Genomic DNA, 19,990 nt, shown 5'->3' with positions numbered 1-19,990 from the left:
AGAAGAGACTCATTATCATAGAAATAAAGACATTCGAAATTACAGAGAGTTCCATGCAAAAAAACTTTCTAGAAAAGAAAATGTGGAAGACATGTTACATCTACTTCTTATAAGCTCTGGCCCTTTAATCTCTTCTTTAATGAGAGAAAAGCCAAAATCTAGTGGCAGTTTTCCACAATCAGTTTTAGCCTTGCTAAGAGAAGCTGAAGACTTGTAGGCGAAAATTGTTTTCACATGTTATAAGAATGTTAGAAAATCAAAACTAAAATCGGTTTGATTTAAAATTACTCCCCAGAAAATTAAAACAAATGTTATAAAATGTTATTTTTAACATTGTTTTTAAGTATAGAATTAAAAATATTCAAAGTTTACAGTGCTTAATATTTCTAAGATAATTTAACATAGCAAAATAAAATTCATCATTTTTTAATTTTAAAATCTAACAAAATATAAAATAAATACTAAAATTACAGTTCTTGACAAATAAAGACATTTAAAAAATATATGTGTTTTGCCAGATGTAGACAGATTTCATTTCTAAGAAAATAACTGTAGAATATGTAGAAAAAGTGCACCCTACTTACGACAATTGCCATGAAATTACTATCTTTACTACCATAACTAACCAAGGTCATTCTTGTATTTTACATAAACAACAATGTTTTACCTGTATACGAATTTTCAGTCCCTTATATTGTGGTGTAATACTTATGGAACCATCGATAGCCGGAAAGGACCACTGTGCGCCGCTGCAACTTCTTACGATGAATTACGATATTATTAATAGAATTTGGTTAGGTGTCACTCATATAGTTACAAACTAGTCAATAGAGTGACACCAAAAAAACATAAAAAATATAAATAAGCGAGAAAAAAAAGAAAAGATTGTTAAACAAATAATATTGATATATGTAATAATTATAGTAATAATACAAAATAATAATAATAATAAAGTATCAATAATATTAAGAACAATTATAATACAATATAAATTATATGAACATATTATAGATAATAATTAAATATAATAATAACATAAAGTGTAGCAATAATAACACAATAATAAATAATAATAATACAATAATAAATAAATATAATATAGATAAACAATAAATAAAGTAAAAATCAAACCACTCGATCGTTCAAGAAATTATATATCAAAGGCAACTTCAGTACAGAGAGAAATTATGAGGAAATACACTCCAACATTGTATTTTTAAATTGAATTCTGTTGAGCAGTAAATAATCTGAAACAAGGGGATTTTTTTTTTAGACTTTTTTATTAATGCAGGAATACACTGGTTCCATTAAACACTGGTATACACTGGAATATAATACTGGTATACACTGGTATACAATGGAATACACTGGTTCCATCTGGCCGGAGTCGAGTGCTATCTGGGTACTTATCCCATTTTATGTTTTATCATAAATAGTATATTAGCATAGATATTGATTTGATAAATGTTTAGCGCTTTTATTTCTTTTAATAGAGGCTTAGCATGTGTATGTTTGTTTTTATGATATACAATTCTAGAAGCATGTTTTTGCCGTCGATAAAGAGACATTAGTTTTGTCTTTTATGAGCTTCCCCAAGCAATGTTAGCCTATGTAAGATGACTTTGTATAAACGAAAAGTAAAGAATTTTTAAGTTTTTATGGTTAAGCTTTGAAAAGTAAACCAAGATTTTTTAGATATTTGAGTGTTGCTGGCCTTTATTTGGGCTGTCCATGAAACTTTTTCGTCTATAACTATTCCAATAAATTTAATTTTTTGGGTTCTTTTGGGGATTTTTTTTGCATTCCAATCGCGTACAATAAACTTGTCGTAGGAAATATACGCAAACTTTCTCAATTGTCTTTTAATTTTCATTTTTTCCCGCAAACCCTTTCTAATTCAATTCGTCTCCGTGCAAAAATTTTCGTTAATAAAAATGTTCTTTCCTGTTACCTTTGAAAAGTTTTTAAAATTGCCTCCTTATCTTTAAATTCCAATAAATTCAGAACAACTGCTCTGTGTTCTTTTAGACGTTCCTTACCAGCACTATGCGCTCTTTTAGTTTTTACATTTTTATTACCCAAGTATTCATCAAATATCGTTTTTACTTTTAATTCGCCTTCCTCTGATTTATCTTTTGAACATAATGACTTTACATTTAATATCATCTAAGAAAAATGGTTTAATCTTTATATAGATTATCCAAATTACATTAGATAGAGGTGGAGAGGTTAAGGCAATTGCTCTTGATATTTCTAAACCTTTTGGCAAAGTTTGGAATGCTGGTATTCTCCATAAGCTTTCTTCTTACTATGTGTCTAGTAACATCTTTAAGATTATTGAGTCCTTCCTTTCCAATAAAAGTAGTATAAAAGTTGTTCTTGATGGGCAGCACTCTTCTTCTTAGCCTGTAACTTCAGTGGTTCCTGTAGGTTTAACCCTTGGCCCTTTACTCTTTTTAATTTACATTAATGATCTTCTAGATATTATCACATATAAGGTGGCATTATTTGCTGATAATCCTACCATTTATTCTTTTCATGATAAGAAACCAACACTCTCTGATTGCTTGGAGGGGGTATTTGAGCTTGAAAAGAATCTCACTTCTGCTTCAGCATGGGGCTCACAGTGGCTAGTGAACTTTAATTTATATAAAACCCAATTTTTTTAGACAACTTTTATCGCAATAATTTACATCTTCCTATATTTATGAATAGTGATGTACTCGATGAGTCATCTACCCTTCATCTTCTAGGATTAACTCTTACTTCTGATCTTTCATGGAAACTATATATCAAATCCATTGCAAAATTAGCATCTGCTAAGATTGCATCTTTTTATTGTGCTTGACACTTTCTTACTCCGGATTCTATTATTTTTTTATCTCTATAAATCCCAAATTCATCCTTGTATGGAATACTGTTGCCATATCTGGGGTGGATCTTCTAATGATGACCTTTTTCTTTTAGACAAGGTACAAAAACTTTGTCGTAATGTTGCTTCTCTTTCTTTTTTCTACAAGTACTATAATGGGCACTGCTCTAAAGAGCTAGCGTCTCTTGTGCCATCTACTAAAATTCGTTCTCGTGTTACTTGTCATTCAACTAAGTCTCATCCTTTTTCTGTGACTGTTCCTAAGTGCCCAAAAACTCTTATTTGTCTAGTTTTTTTCCTAAAACATCAGCTCTTTAGAATTCGCTTCCATCATCTTGCTTTCCTACTTCATATAACTTGCAATCTTTTAAGTCATCTGTCAATCGTTAATTTGCTCTACAAACTTCATCTTTTCCAGTAACTTTTAACTCTAATAGTGGTTGCTTGCAGCCTTGTTGAAAGCAAAGATGTTAAAAAAAATATATAAAATGATTGCAGCTTTTGTTTAAAGTTACACCTTAAACAAAAATTTTGTATTTATAGCGTCGGATTGCATTAAAGCCATATACTTGATTATTAACTCGCTTACTTATCATTTCTCTAATTAATAAACGTCGATTTTGCGCATCTAACATTATTTATATTTAAAAATTGTTAGACAATCTTTTTTCTTGCATCATGACCTAAACAGTGACGGATCCTAAAAAAAAAAAAGGGTCCTCCATTTCTAATATATTTTAGGATTTTCAGAATCTAGTGTGTGTGGGGGTGGGGGTGGGGGGAAGGGTGATGTACACCCATTTTTCCCCCGTGGATCAGTCATTAAACCAAAAATTCTATTAGTTGTTGTCCATCAATTGAACTCACTATATTTTTATGAAAAAATACTTTATTAATAATTAAAATTATAGAAAATGCTTCCATTTTCATTAGCTCTTTTTTCAAGAAGCTGATAAAAAAGAAAGTATTTCTACCTTTTCTCTAATCTTCTTCTGTTAAACTTCCGCAAATAACTTTAAAGCCATTTGGTCTACAAAAAAATTGAGTCTCTTTATGAGAACTTTAAATGTTCAATGATTTATAGCAATGATTTATCCAAACACTAACTTGTTTTGCAGCTTAGTTCAAAGACAGGTAGTATCTGCTATCAAAGGTCTTGCTTTGAATAATCGTAATTTTGATGTTGCCGTGGACTTAATCAAGGATAGATACAACAACAAACAACTAGAGATATCAGCTGATACAAATTCTTTTCTTTTATTTAATAAAGTTACTAATATTAAAGGTGTGTAAAAGCTTTGAAAAACCTTTTATGTTATTGGTCCCTTGCTTGTACCAATTCTCATACCAAAATTACCTGCGGAATTGAAACTCATTATCTTGAGTCAATATAAAGATAATGATTCTTGAGAAATAGTAAAATTTCGTGATATATTTAAATCTTAACTCCATACTCAAGAAAAATCAATCCCAACTGATTCTGCTTATGATTGAAAGTCAACTGAGATAATGCGCTCAAAATCTTTGTATAATTATAAGAAAAACTCTAACTATCTTCATTATAAAGGGCATGGTAAGTAACTATCTTCACAATAAAGAGCATGGTAAGTAACTTAATCTTCGCAATAAAGGGCATAATAAGCATGAAATTTTTAATCTTTGTATAATAGTAAGAAAAACTCTTTCATATTTCTTTTATATTTATCATGTCCTCACAATTGACGATATGATAAATATAAAAGTTTAAATAAATGTGTATTCTGTGACAGGGATCGTCTACCCTAAAATATCATTGTCTTTATTTCGTTATCCAACAAAATGCCATACTGATGCCTTTATAATTTTAAAAGGATATGTAAAAGACCGTAAAAAATGTAAGTTATTTTACAAGGATGCCCTTCGAATTTTCATACAAAAAATAATAATAATAAATTAATTAATTAAAAAAAACAGAAATATGTAAGAAATATATAACTTATAAATGAATAAACAAGCAAGAAAAGTAAAAGCATTATGAATAAAAGTTAAGAAAATTGTTTTTAAAAAATATAAATTTACACGTTTAATTTTTTAAGACTCCGTTAAAGTATCTATGTAAAAAAAGAAAACAATCAATTAACAAATAAATCCAAATATATAATATAAAATAATAATAAGTAAAAAAACGTCACTAACGAACTTTTAAGCTCTAGTTAAAATAATCTTTGCTAACAAGTTTAGATTTCCTTTTTTATTAAAAATATTTCTTATTACATCTTCGTATTTTTTCACATTTTGATTTCTAATTAAAATATATTTTTTCTTTGATAAAATTTTAACTTTATTTTGAAATTTTTTGTTTCTTACTTAAAGCTTTATTTCTTGATAATTTGTCACCCTATTAAAATATATTTCTACAACAAGAGTCTCTAACAAATTATGTTCAAACTCTTGTTGACCCGCGTTTGCAGCGTATCTGAATAAAAATAATTTAAAGCTTTTACAATAAGAGTGTTCGTAAGGTTCGTAGGTGTTCCTAAGGGTCGAGTTTAAAATATCAAGTAAATAAAGTATTAAAAAGTGAATTTTTTCGCATACGCACATCATATGTGTTGTAGTTTCCTCTTTTTTATTGCATTGCAGACTTATTTTATCTCCTCTTAAGTTTTATATTAAACATTCTTTTTAGGGTTGAAAATTTCCGGAATTATTCCGAGAGACTTTCTCGAAAATCCGTAAATTTTCAAAAAAAGTTTATTGCAATAAACTTAAAGGTATTATAACAATTATTTCTTTGTTTCAAAAATATGCGTTTTATGATCGTAGTATTTGGGTGTTCTTTAAATATTTAAACAAAAAATATAAATTAATAAAGACCAGCGAGCGAAAAATGCACATCTTTCAGCCACATTTTTATAGTCAATTTAAGAATCGCTCATTATTGTAAAAACGCAATAAAACGCTTAACTTACATTACTTTTGTGAAACAACAAAAAATAGATGTTTTCAAAGTAAGCTTGTCTTTTAAGCTTGTGTATAACATATTTCTAGCTTTTACTTCTCTCAACTACGATGTAAAATATTCACAAAATACAAAAAATAAAATCTTTTTTAGATTAACAAGTTTTATCGTGTATTATTTTTGTAGAGTGTTTTAAAAAAACAAATACTTTTTATGAGTAAAGATTGCATGCAAGGACGATTTTAGGGGGAGGGGGTGTGGAGAAAGGGGGTGTTTGTGTGTTGTACCCCACAAAGAAGGCAATTTCCAAACTGTTGTCGGCTTTTTAACGAATTAAGTCGGCTGGTCGGGTATTTGACACAATTCATTCGAGTAAATATCAGTTTTTAAGGACCTTTTGTTCTTATTATTTTTAAGAAACCAGTTGGTACTTTTTTGGATTCACACACACACACACACACACACACACACACACACACACACACACACAAACACACACTTTTTAATTTAAGGTTGTGGTGAGTGAGACTCAAGTCTTATTTAATGCTAACTATATTTCTAAATAGTTCAATTTTAGCAAAAATATTTTCTTTACTTTTTGCTTTTCATTAATCGATAACGTCTTTCAATCATGTAAATGAATATTGTAAATGATTTTACAGTATTCAGTAACTTATAGGTCAGTTTAATGAATATTGAAAAATGCCCTACTTCTTTTAGGGATAGGGTTAAAAATTATGTTAAGCCTTTAACAAAGCTTGCTACGGCAATGAACATCAATATGCTTAGCAAATAACAGGATAAAACAGTTTTGAAAGAAAATTTTGGAACAAATGATAATAGTTGCTACTTAAAGTTATATATAGTATATAGTTATAGTAGAAAAACTCAAAAAAATACCAAAAAAAGTGTTTTTCAATGGGGGCTTTATAAAGTTTTTACAATCTACTTCACAATATTTTACCATAAAATATACATTAAAACATAACAATTGCCTAAATAAGACATAAACTTTTACCTATTAATTATAAAATATCTTTTTTTGAAAATTTCCAAAATTTCCAAATTTTCCCGAGTTGAAACTTTCTGGGAAATTTTCAACCCTAATTTTTTTATTTGTTGGTAATAAATAATGAGCTATTTTTAAAGCGTTTTCACTGGCTTTATTGTTTGCGTTTCTTATATACTTTTTGAAAAAAAAACCTTTAAGTCGGCATTATTATAAATTTTTTATACTGTGACTGTAATTTGAGGCCCAGTTATTATACCTGTTATTAAGGTTCTTTTTTGGTTTATTTAACTGTTTGTATAGTGTTAATACACTAAGGTTTCTGTATTACTTACTTTTGCTTAGTAATGAAAAAAGAAGCTTCTTTTTTTTCTTTTAAATAGATATACCTATTTAGCGTATTAGAGTGGTGATAAGTTCACTCAGGTTTTACTCAAATATGTCTATAGACACAAGCAAAAATTTCATAATTTTTGGTGGAAGAATCTTGTTTGTAGAACTTTTGGTAATATCTGCAACTAGACAATATCGTTTATAAGGTGCACTGTTTAAAAATTATGAAATTTTTGCTTATAATTTTTATAAGTTTATTAAAAAAACAGAAGTTGATTTAAAATTTTGTAAGCACCATAGATGGGGACATAATAAATATTTTTTATTTCAAACCAGTGTTTTTTTAGCTGAGCAAAAAAGGGCGGAAGCTCTTTAAGCTGCGATGGATGTTTCAAAAAAATTTTAATTTTGGTTCATATTAGTATGAGAAATTAATATAAGAAACATTGAATCGAGGCAATGGGAATGGTAATGAGGCAATGAGGTCCTTGGGAAGAGGGCTTTTCCCAAAGACCGCAAAGAGTATCATTTTGAAAACCTTTTGCATTAACAAACTTTAAATTTGTTAATAAGATTTATTAGTCCAGTTCCCCTTTTTTAATACTCCTGTTGTGCAAATTCTTTATTTTATATATATATATATATATATATATATATATATATATATATATATATATATATATATATATATATATATATATATATATATATATATATATATTCAGAATAGATACAGCTCTGAAACTTTCAGCGCTTGTATAGTTCTGGTGAGCATCTATGTTAAAATTGTTTCCAGGGGCAAAGACCCGGGATAGGTTCGTGTTGTACGCGCCCGCTTTTTTGCTACAAAATCTTGAGCTTAATAGGAAGTTCACACCTCCTTCCTAACTAAACCTCTTAAAAGGATGTATTTAAAATTTTTTTAAATATGCTTGTTATTATTTAAGGTAATAAAAGCGAAAGCTCATATAACAGAGCACCTCAAAAAAAAAGAAGTGAAACTAACTAAGCATAAAATCATTCTATTTGAACACAAGTGAGAGCTATTTTAAGAATTTTATTATATAATTAAGCTTTAGCATTTATTACTTAAATTTGGTCTTTTTTTGATTTCAAACAAAGGAATTGTTTCTCAATTACGCAATTACATTCGTATGTTAACGTTATCTTGTTATCAAGTTATCTTCATTATTTAATTCTTATTCATTAAATGACATTTTAAAAAGTGTTAATGAAATCTTGGTTTAGTTTTATAAAAGTTTACAACTGAAACTTATCAATATCATGTAATAATTAGTATTTTAGTTACTCAGTTAATTATACTTGATTATATTAAATTATATTTGATTCATAAAATGTAATTAAATATATTTAGTACGCCGCGTTTCTTAAGTGTTTTCCGTTAAGAACTATTTAGTTGCGGTGCGAAATAGTCTCGTTTCGTAAGAAATTTGGTTTTTTATTATTATTTTAAGAAATACAACCTAAAAATTAGGTTATATTTCTTAAAATAATGATAAAAAACCAAATTATGACTTTTGAAAATTACGAATGATTTGTCCGTTTCTGATGGAGATAAAGAAATCGTTACAATTGAAAATTTAAAGCAAAAGCAGTCTACTAAGTTGTTGTTATAGACCACCTGATGGTGCGTCAGAAATTTTGAGCTTATACTTGAAGCACGATATTTTTCATTAAGGTAACAAAGGAAAAAATAAAAAACTTTGCAATTGGCGATTTAAATATGGATTGCTGACGATATAGCAAAAACAAAAAAATAAAAAAATTTCATGATGAAGTATTTGTATACCGCTTATCAACCGGCCTACTCGAATAACAGATAGCTCAACCACCCTAATAGACAATTTTTTAACAACAGATGTATATGATAATGACATGCAAAAAGGCATTATAAAATCAGATATATCAGATCATTTTTCCATTTTTCTAACAATTAACACAATTTTAACTCTTAACAAAATCAAAAGTCAAAATATAAGAAAACGTATTTTCAACAAAAAAAAATTTAGAAACGTTTAAATATCAATTATCATTGTTAAACTGGAAGCATATAAATTTTAATGAAGACATAAATGTAATCTATGATAAGTTCTTTAATACATACGATGTACGATGCAAATTATCCCGTTTCCTAAATAACCTTAAAACCAAAAACTTTAAACCAGGGATGGCCAGACTTTTTAGAACGAGAGCCGCATTCAAATACTCACCTGAGCCGAAGAGCCGCATTAAAAATTTCGTTAAGATAATTATGCATTCTTTTTTAAAGTTTTTTTGCAAAAAATTTAGATAAATAATAAGTGTTTTAAAATACTTCATGGTATTGAAAACTAAATTTTTTATGAAAAGAAATAAATTTTTCTGAAGAACTTTTTTTAAAAAACCTTTAGTGTACAAATTTTATATTTACTACTAGTTTTTATGTCTAAATTTAAAAAAAAAAATTTCAAAGACAAAAACTTTAATTAAAATGTACGCTTTTTTAAAATTTCAAATTATCTTGAGTGTTTCGAAAAATTCATTTCAATCAAGTTAAATAAAAATCTGATTCCATTTTTACTCAAACTAGAAAAACATTTATAGAATTGTTAAAAGAAGCATATTCACATCATAAGTTTTTAAAAAAGTAAAAAAATTACAAACAGTTATAAATTTTCCAATCAGGCACTAAGATTCTGAACTTAACTTGCAAGTCTAATTAAATCTGGATTTAAGCTTGTAGTTGCTGTTCTAAGTAACTCTGACAAATGCTCAGTGGTGAGATTTACACGATTCTTTGATTTGACAAATTTCAAAGTGGAAAATAAAGATTCACATGTGTATGTTGAACCAAAAATTGAAATAAATTTTATACTAATTTTTTTTAGTAAGGGATACTTAACCTCAGGCACTATCTTCCAAAATTCCAATAAAGTCAGTGTTTTATGCAGCATCACAAGATTTTGATCTTCTTGGAGATCTAATAGTTCTGTTTCAAATTGAGAATTGTTTGATAGAATTGGACAACCATCACTAATAATATCGATTAAAAAAGGATTTAATATAAATCCTAAAAATGATTTAAGTGCATGCAAATCCACAAACATTTTTCGAAAGTCTTTTAGTAAACTCTGTAATTTTTCCCAGTATGATTCAATCTTATGATCATCATACTGAATTAAAGGATTAGAAACAATCATTTTTTTCATTTGAGGAAAATTGTTAAAGGTTTTTAAAGTAAGATCTTTCTGAAAAAGGATAATTTTTTTTTTGAAAACTAAAAATAGTCTGAGCAAGATCAGATATAATTTTTTCTTTTCCCTGAAGAGACAAATTCAGACTTTGTAAATGTTGCATTATATCAGTCAAAAACATAAGATCTTGCAAAAAATTCATATCATCAAGAATTTCAAAAATCTTTTTTTTTTCAAATAAAAATACTTTAATTGGTTCTAATATTTCTACGAACTTAAATAAAACATCACTACTTGAAAGCCACCGTACAGCACAGTAAAATGATAAATCATTTGGTTTGTCAGCAAGATCCAATTCATTAATAAAGTTTTTAAACTGTCTGTGATTTTTAGCATTTGATTGAATATAATTTACAATTTCTGACACTGATTTCAGAACGATTGAAAAATTAAAATGTTTTGCAACTAAATGTTTTCGATGAATCAAACAATGAACTGGAATGAACTCTGGACAATTAGGATCACTTTTTAATAAACCAATGTTTGCCAACCATTGCTGGTGCACCATTTGTAGCAACACTAACAAGTTTGTTGATAGGTGCATTGGCTTTAACTAGAACTGTTTCAAGAGCTTCCTTTATATCAACTCCACAAGTTGAATCTTTTAGCTCAACCAAATCTAGTAATTCTTCTTTCACAATTACATTTGATGTTACATACCTTACAAATACTGCTATTTGAGATTCATCTTGAACATCTGTTGATTCATTCTAGAGCTAAACTAAATGCTTCACAGTTTTTTAAGTCACTCAACAATTGCTGCTCAATATCAGCACTAATCTCAGATATTCTTCTTTCAGTTGTATGTCGAGAAATAGGAATCTGTGAAATTGACCTTTGGATTTTGCTATTTTTAGGATCTAAAACTAAGAGGACATATGAAATATTTTGCTTTACAAATTCTCCATCAGTGTATGGATGTTTTTCTTTTGCAATGTTCCATGCTATAACAAAACTTGCTTCTGGTGTAATAATTGATTCTTTATTGAAAGATGAATCATTTATTTGATTGTTAATTATCGTTTTGGGCAACTCAATTTTATTTTTCTCGTAATCTGAATTTAGTGGATATTCCTTGGAAAAAGTGGCGTTTAACGTTCCCTGACTTGTTATGAGCAAGTTTTTTATTACAAATTAAACATAATGGTTTTTTTTTTTTCAATAAATGCAAATTTTTCTGTCCAATCTTCATTAAATATTCTTTTCTCGTCATCAATTTTTCTTTTCTTACTGCTGTTGCATAGTGAATTATTGTTAGTATTTACTTTATCCATTTCGAAAAATTAAGTTTTGCGATAATAAAGTAAATGCGAAAAAAGCCCTTCTGAAATTCCAAAAGCCGCATTGACATTCCAAGTGCCGCATGCGGCTCGCGAGCCACGTTTTGGCCATCCCTGTTTTAAACAGTCCTTGGATTACCAAGGGTCTTAAAAAATCTTCAAAAATTAAACAAAAATTGTATATAAAATATTTAAAAACAAAATCTGATGCTAATTTACGCATATATAAAAACTAGAAAACTCTATTTGAAAAAATTCGTAAAAACCTGAAAAAAAAAATTATTACCAAATGTCTAATTACTAAATATAAAAATGACTCAAAACAAATATGGAAAATATTGAAACAAATAACGGGGAAACAGAAAGCCTGTTTAAATTTTCTTCCGAAAATCATTAAAATAAACAATGTATGTGTATATGAATCAAATGAAATAGCGGAAGAATTTAATAAACACTTTACTGATATCGGATGTAGGCAAGCTGATAGGATTCCTTCTACAAACATTTCCTTTAATGGTTTTTTGACAACTTCAAATAATTTACTATCTCTTAATGACTTAATCCTAGATTTATCAATTGAAGAGTTTGATAGAGCCTTCAAATCTCTAAAAAGAAACTAAGCAATCGGTGCGGATGGAATAAACGGGAACATAATTATAGATTGCTATGAAAGTTTGAAAAATATACTATGTAAAGTTTTCAAAACATCTTTAAACAAGGGGTTTTCCCTGATCTATTAAAAATTGCCTAAGTTATCCCGATTTATAAAGACGGAGAAAAATCAAACGTCAATAATTATCGCCCTATTTCTATCCTTCCTTCGTTTTTAAAAATATTAGAAAAAATCATCTTCGAAAAGACATGCAACTAACTGATTTCAAATAATTTACTATATAAAAATCAATTCAGCTTCAGTTTACACGTGAAGTCTCAAATTCTTTTGCTAAATCACAATATACACTTAGTGTTTTTGTCAATTTATCAAAGGCTTTTGATACAGTCAATCATGATATCTTACTTAAAAAACTTGAGTTCTACGGAATAACTGGTAAATTGATCAAATGGTATAAAAGCTACTTGTCAAATAGAAAGCAATTCGTCTACCACGGATAAGAATTGCTTCCTATTGATCTTCAAAATAAAACATTAATTGAAATAATGTTTTATTAATAATGTGGTATTCTACAGGGTTCTATCTTTGGTCCACTTCTCTTTTTAGTATACATCAACGATCTAAATAAGGCCTCGAACCTTATGAGCATCATGTTTGCAGACGATACCAATTTATTTTTATCAAACAAAGACATTAATAAACTTTTTTTAAATATGAATAAAGAACTTATACAAACTACTTGGTTTATATGCAACAAACTAATCTTAAATATTGATAAAACAAAGTGGATCCTTACTACTCCTCAACAAAAAAAATTTTTTTGCCTAATGATTAACCTAAACTTTATATTGATGAAGTAGAAATAAAAAAAGATTGCGTTTTAAAATTCCTAGGAATTTATCTTGACAAAAATATGACATGGAAAACTCATATTGATTATATATCACCAAAAGTTGCAAATAGTATTGGAATCCTCTATAAGACCAGAAATTACTTAAATAAAAATAATTTAAAACAACTATACTACTCATTTATTCATAGCTATATAAACTATGCAAATATTGCCTGGGGAAGTACAGGTAAACGTAAGTTGCAACGTCTTTACCGCCATCAGAAACATGCAATACGAATAATATATTTTTTAAATCGTTTTTCAAATATAGAACCTTTTTTCAAAGATATGAATGTATTAAACGTTTATGAACTTAACTTGTAAAATACTTTATGTTTTTCAAAGATATGAATGTTTTTCAAAGATATGAATGTATTAAACGTTTTTCAAAGATATGAAACGTTTTTCAAAGATATGAAAACTTTTTTCAAAGATATGAATGTATTAAACGTTTATGAACTTAGCTTGAATAATACTTTATGTTTTACATAAAGTATTATACAACCTAAGAAAACTTGTTCTTTCTATTTTTAAAAATGATTCAATTGAGTCAATTTGGGGCAAGAAAATATCATTTTTTAAAGTATTGTATAGATTCTTTGAATACCTCCAAACAGCAATATAGACTTCACAAATGATTTTTATTACAGTATTATTAAAGTATTGTATAGATTCTTTGAATACCTCCAAACAGCAATATAGACTTCACAAATGATTTTTATTACATTAAAATAAATTTTTATATTTTTAAGGTCGTCAGTAACAAAGATATGAATGTATTAAACGTTTATGAACTTAACTTGTATAATACTTTATGTTTTACGTTTTGTTGTATGAGCAACCCTTTATTATATGTTTTTAAAGATTTACCTTTAAAGTAAAGAATAAATATAGTTTGCGAAATAAAAACTACTTAAGAGAACCCTTTTGTCAAACAAAGTTTCTGTAGATTATCGTGCACCTTATCTTTGGAATAAAATTGTCCAGCCGAATTTAGATTCAATTATCTCTTTTTCTGTTTTTAAAAACAAGTTAAAGAATATTATTTTTTTAACGGATATTATATTGAAATATTTTTAAAATATTATTTTAACTTTTTATTATTTCAAATGTTTTGGATTATTTATTTTGTTATAAACTACCTGAATTATTTTATATTATATTTATCCTGAATTTTTATATGGTTCTGGCGACAAGATCGATATGATCTTCTTCCAGATTCCAAGTTTATATGTTTATATTTATTATGTTAATAATGTAAACTAAAACAAAAAAAAACAAAAAAATGTTAATTTGTTGCAATACCGAAATAAAAAAATTCTCATAAACATTTTGGTTGCGGAAGGTTACGAATATTGAGCATGTTAACAGTGTATTGTTTTTTTGCAGCCAAAATATTATAATATTTATACTTGTTTTTGTAGATTATCATAATTTAGTCTTTCCTCTTAAAGAATATAAATGTATAGCTTATTTAAAAATAAATCTTTATACCAAAAATTGCGTTATTTTCAACACACCCAATCATATCATTTTAGGAAACTAGTGTTCTAAGATGAGCTTTAATGGAATTAAAAAAAACTCATATATATATATATATATATATATATATATATATATATATATATATATATATATATATATATATATATATATATATATATTGATATTGATCAATACCTTCATTTAATTTGGTCAAATTTTCCTCGCCGTTTACTAGAACCCTAAAGATTCATCTAGTAGAGTCGAGTCACTGTTATTGCTCGACATTACGATTAGTTGACTAACTATGCATTATTAATATCCAACTTTTTATTAAAGTTTTCCACCGAAATAAGCAGCTCTTTTACAGTTGCTATAAAAAAAGTTTTAATATAAGTTTTTAACTATTGCATTTAAAAATAAATTAGAATAAAAAAAATATGAGCATTATAAAAATCCGCGGTGCTCCGTGATAAGACGGTAAGGACTTTTTGGGGCACCTACATATAAATTAAAAAAATAATAATAATTCTAAGTATAAATTATTACCATACTACTAATCAGTGCAATGAAGGGTTCTTTTGCTTACACCGGCATGAACCTGTCTCACAAATGAACATCCACTGGATGTCACTGACGACCTTAAAAATTAAAATAATTAAAAAAATTCTAAAATAATTAGAAATTTTAAAAAATTGAAATATCTATTAAAGTCAATGAGAGAAAATGTTAGGCGCCCAAGATTTTAATTGTTAAAGATATTTAGAAGTTTCAAAAATTCAAGACTTAAAGACCGCAACAAAAGTTTCGCAAACTATATTTATTCTTTACTGTAAAGGTAAATAGATCTTTAAAAACATGTAAAAAAGGGTTGTTCATACAGCAAAACGTAAAACATAAAGTATTATACAAGTTAAGTTCATAAACGTTTAATACATTCATATCTTTGTTACTGACAACCTTAAAAATATAAGAATTTATTTTAATGTAATAAAAATCATTTGTGAAGTCTATATTGCTGTTTGGAGGTATTCAAAGAATCTATACAATACTTTAAAAAATGATGTTTTCTTGCCCCAAATTGACACAATTGAATCATTTTTAAAAATAGAAAGAACAAGTTTTCTGAATACGAGTCAAATTTCGTTTACAAAGTGACCCAAACGAGATACTTTTTTTATAATACAGGCAATCGAGTAAAGCAATCGAGTGGGGAGAGATTTTTTGTAAGTTTATGAGAAGTTTTAAATTCAGAATAAAATTTTTCATGTCGTTCTTTAATTAAGGAGTAAACTTCTGAAAAGAAAAGTTATTACCAGATATTCATCTTTCCTTGAGAATACTTGATGAGTTGTTTGAAAACTTAAGTGGAAAAATTTTGGAAAGTTTCTTTGATTATAGTAGTAAAGAAGTTGCAAAAACTATGACAGACTATGTTGTAAAATATTGTCAAAATAGTCTAAATATTAAAACTGCAAAGCATATTTGAAAGCTGGATACAATGATCTTTAAAAAAACTCTTATCTATCACACTTATCACGTGGTGGACTGTGTGTTCCATCCAAACACCTTGCATTTGTTATTTTGGATTTAAATGAGAATCAAATTTCATCTCTATTATTTCCAATCATTAATTCATCAACATATCTGTTACATAATTACGCACTAAAAAGCAAATTTGTTCGTGAAAATTATGAAAGTTGGGCAACAAAAACTCTCGTCAATATATTTTTTAATAACAAACAAAAATAATCGAAGTATTTGGTTTCCAATATTAACTTTAAAAAATTTAAAAAGAGGCAAAGAAAAACATGAAATCAAAATTGCTAATATGCCAGTTGTATAGCATTTGCTTATAAAGTTAAATAAAATTTATCTCATATTTTATTTCTTTGAACTATTTCTTGACATTTTTTTTATGGTATTTAAATATACATGAATGTAGATATATATTATAGATAAATATAATAGACATAGTCAGCCTCATGTGGCGGCCATATTGTATAATGATCTAAGTTCGGTCGCTATTAAAAGTTGGAAGCTTATTTCGCGTTTTTTCGGCTTACACACAAGAAACATGAGAAATTAATGAAATTTAGTATATAGATGAGTGACTGTATAGAAAACTTCTTTTTTAATATTTGAGAACAAGTCAGGCAACTTTTATGAAAAGTTTGGAAGGTATTTTTACAGTTAACAGAGCAGAAAAAAACAAATAAATTTCATAAGCATAATACTTGTATTTACAATAAAAGAAATTTTTCATTTATGGAAATAATTATGTAACAGTTTTCAAATAATTATTGTAAGTTAGGTTATTTATCAATAACAAAATTTTGCTACGCCAATATTGGGGAAAATGTAGTGGTGGCGCCCCCTTCCTCCAGTAAAAGTTACGTATATAAGTTTTTTGTGCTGCCGCTAATAATTTAATAATTACACCACTTACCAATCTACCCTAAAGATAAATATATATATATACAGTCGATTCAAGAGGAGTAATAGTTGAGTAAATCAAGTAAGTTAAGCTAATCAAATAGTTCAAACAATCTAATTCTAAATGAAAACTTAAATTACTGAAAAATTGGTAAATTTATAATGGTATACTTCGAGATATTTCTCAGGAAAATTGTTCAATAATTTTTTCTAAAGTTGAGTTTTTTTCGCCTCCTCGTTTTTAATGGAGTATTGCAAGCAACGTCAATCTTTTTTTGCGTCATCAATGTACGTAGGTAGGTTTTAATTAACTTCAAATTGCTGAAGCTACGTTCACTGCTGGTCACTGTCACTGGAATTATCAGGAATATGCGTATTGCTATCCACAAATTATCAAAAAGGTCTTTTATGTTGGTGTTTTTAATCATATTGAGTGCTTCTAATGGTGTTACCATTGTTTTTTTGGACGTCTTCTGCTTCTGCTCACACCATCTTTCAAAAACAGTAGTAATCAAACTGAAATGTAGAAGTTCATTGTACAGTTCTTCCCCATTTATATCTGAATTGCTTTACACAGCGAGGTGTTCTTGTAGCATTTTTTAATCCTCTTTAAGTTTGTCTTTTGGTGGTAGTTTTTCAAGTCAAATTGGAATTCCCACTTTGACTCGTATTCGGAAAACTTGTTCTTTCTGTTTTTAAAGATGATTCAATTGTGTTAATTTGGGACAAAAAAAACATCATTTTTTAAAGTATAGTATAGATTCTTTGAATACCTCCAAACAGCAATATAGACTTACAAATGATTTTGTTCCTTCTGATATAATTACATTGAAGCTGTGGCAAGTACAGGTTGTAAACGAGGCTTGTAGGTATTCTGCTGAAATTCCAGATTGAATACCTTTTTGAATTGCAATCATATTAGACCCGTTGTCATAGCCTTGACATCGACAGTTGTTTAGGCCTAGCCGACTAGACTTTATTTCTTCAATTAGAAGTTTAAAATGAGCTTTATCAGCCTAATCTTCACACACTGCATATCCAATAATATTTTTCTTAACGATAGCTATTGCCTCATTTTCTTTATAAACATAGCTTGATTAAATCATAGATGATTAGAGAAATTTGATTTTTTTGACTGGAAGGTCTGGAGTGCAATCCGTAATAACTAAAACTTCCCAATTTTATCTTGTTCACAATAGCTCTTTTTACATGCGAAGCTAAAAGTTTAATGACTTTGTTTTGAATATTGACACTTAGCATTTGTGAAGGTCTTTCTCCATCTTCAATTAGCCGTAAATGCTCCACCCAAAGTAGATTAAAATTAACCAAGTGTTTGGATAAGACCAAGGAAGTTCCCATTATTTTTGGTGTACAGCTTTGATGAGCTTACTCAGAAAGCAATATTAGATCCGCCAAGTAGACACTATCTTAATAAGAATGCTTCTTTCTGCTTCATTGTTAGTTTGTTGGATAAAACCTTAATCGACAGCTTGTACATTTTTTATCCCTTGTTGCCTCGATCCTTCTTTTTTCCCAAAATATGACTTTGGAGTTGGATCAAACAGATGACAAGGTAAACAATAGGCTGAATCAGTTTCTGGAGAGGAAACAAGCCTTATTATTATTGTTATTATTATAGTTATTATTATTATCTTCACTTATTCGCCATTTCTTGCTACCCTATATCGAAATTCATTTGAGAAATGGCATTTTTTTGGTTTTAGGATTTATTTTAATGGTACAGTCTTACAGCCAGTCGTTTCGGTACGTTTCGAAAGTCGTTTCGGTACGTTTCGAAATTCATTTGAGAAATGGCATTTTTTTGGTTTTAGGATTTATTTTAATGGTACTCTCTTACAGCCAGTCGTTTCGGCCGAGTGGACATATCATGAGATAAGTATCTGCAAGTGTCACTCTTGTGCGAAGTGATTACTGAAATAATTTTAACCATTGTGTTAAAAATTATATTTGATTAAAATAATTTTATTCAATTGTGTTGAAAATTATATTTGAATTTATTGAATTATATTTGTGAAATTTTCACTAACAATAAAAGCAATGTCAAAATCACTTGACATTGTTTTTATTGTTATTAATAAATTTATTTTTTAAAAGATGACTTATGTCACTATCAAAAATTAACGGCTCATATAATATAGAAGAAAAACTTTTTGAAAAGTGGATTTTGATTTAGAGTTTCAAAATCAAGTTAAATATATAACTTGTTATATAATAACAAATCTTTATTACGTTATGATAGAGACTATATTCCTAATATACTCTTTGAGAATATAGACGTCTAAGCAAAGAATATAGCCTTTATTATATATTCTTAAATGTTAAGACGTCCATCATTAAATTTGATCCTTCGGAGCACAGACAAGATCACAGACGGAAATATTTAAAAGGTACTAAAATTCAACTAAACAGACGGAAATATTTAAAAGGTACTAAAATTCAACTAAACTATACGCTGTGAGTAGGATTTGAACCTACGCGGGAAGATCCCATTTGATTTCTAGTCAAACGCCTTAACCACTCGGCCATCACAGCTGATGAAAATGGAGGATATAATACTATTTATAACATTTTTTTAAAAATCAGCAAATAATATATTTGACTTTGGCATAGACCATATAAATTTCTAATACTAGAGATATAACTTATATATATATATTATTTATAACAATTATTAAAAAAAATCGGCAAATAACTTTTATGAATAATTATGAATGGTAATGTATATGGTATAAACCATATACGCCTCCGTTTATAATTATTTGAATAACTAACTTTTTTAAAGATTCAGACTTTAAACCTGGGCCGACGTGTCGAAGTTTTAAACCTTCGGTTTTAAGAGAAAATTGTCTGGAAAAAA

At 27.8% G+C, this 19,990-nt stretch overlaps 1 non-coding gene across 1 annotated transcript; it reads right to left on the bottom strand.

The window, feature by feature from the left end:
• Positions 1 to 19,583: 19,583 nt before the first annotated feature.
• Positions 19,584 to 19,665, bottom strand: trnas-aga (transfer RNA serine (anticodon AGA)). Its single transcript has one exon. It is a non-coding gene; the product is annotated as a tRNA-Ser (tRNA).
• Between the last annotated feature and the right edge of the window lie 325 nt (positions 19,666 to 19,990).

The sequence above is a fragment of the Hydra vulgaris genome, chromosome 01, assembly GCF_038396675.1.
Source record: "Hydra vulgaris chromosome 01, alternate assembly HydraT2T_AEP".
Lineage (NCBI taxonomy): Eukaryota > Metazoa > Cnidaria > Hydrozoa > Anthoathecata > Hydridae > Hydra > Hydra vulgaris.
The sequence above is the reverse complement of the archived record's forward strand: the minus strand, read 5'-3'. Positions and strand labels throughout refer to the sequence as shown.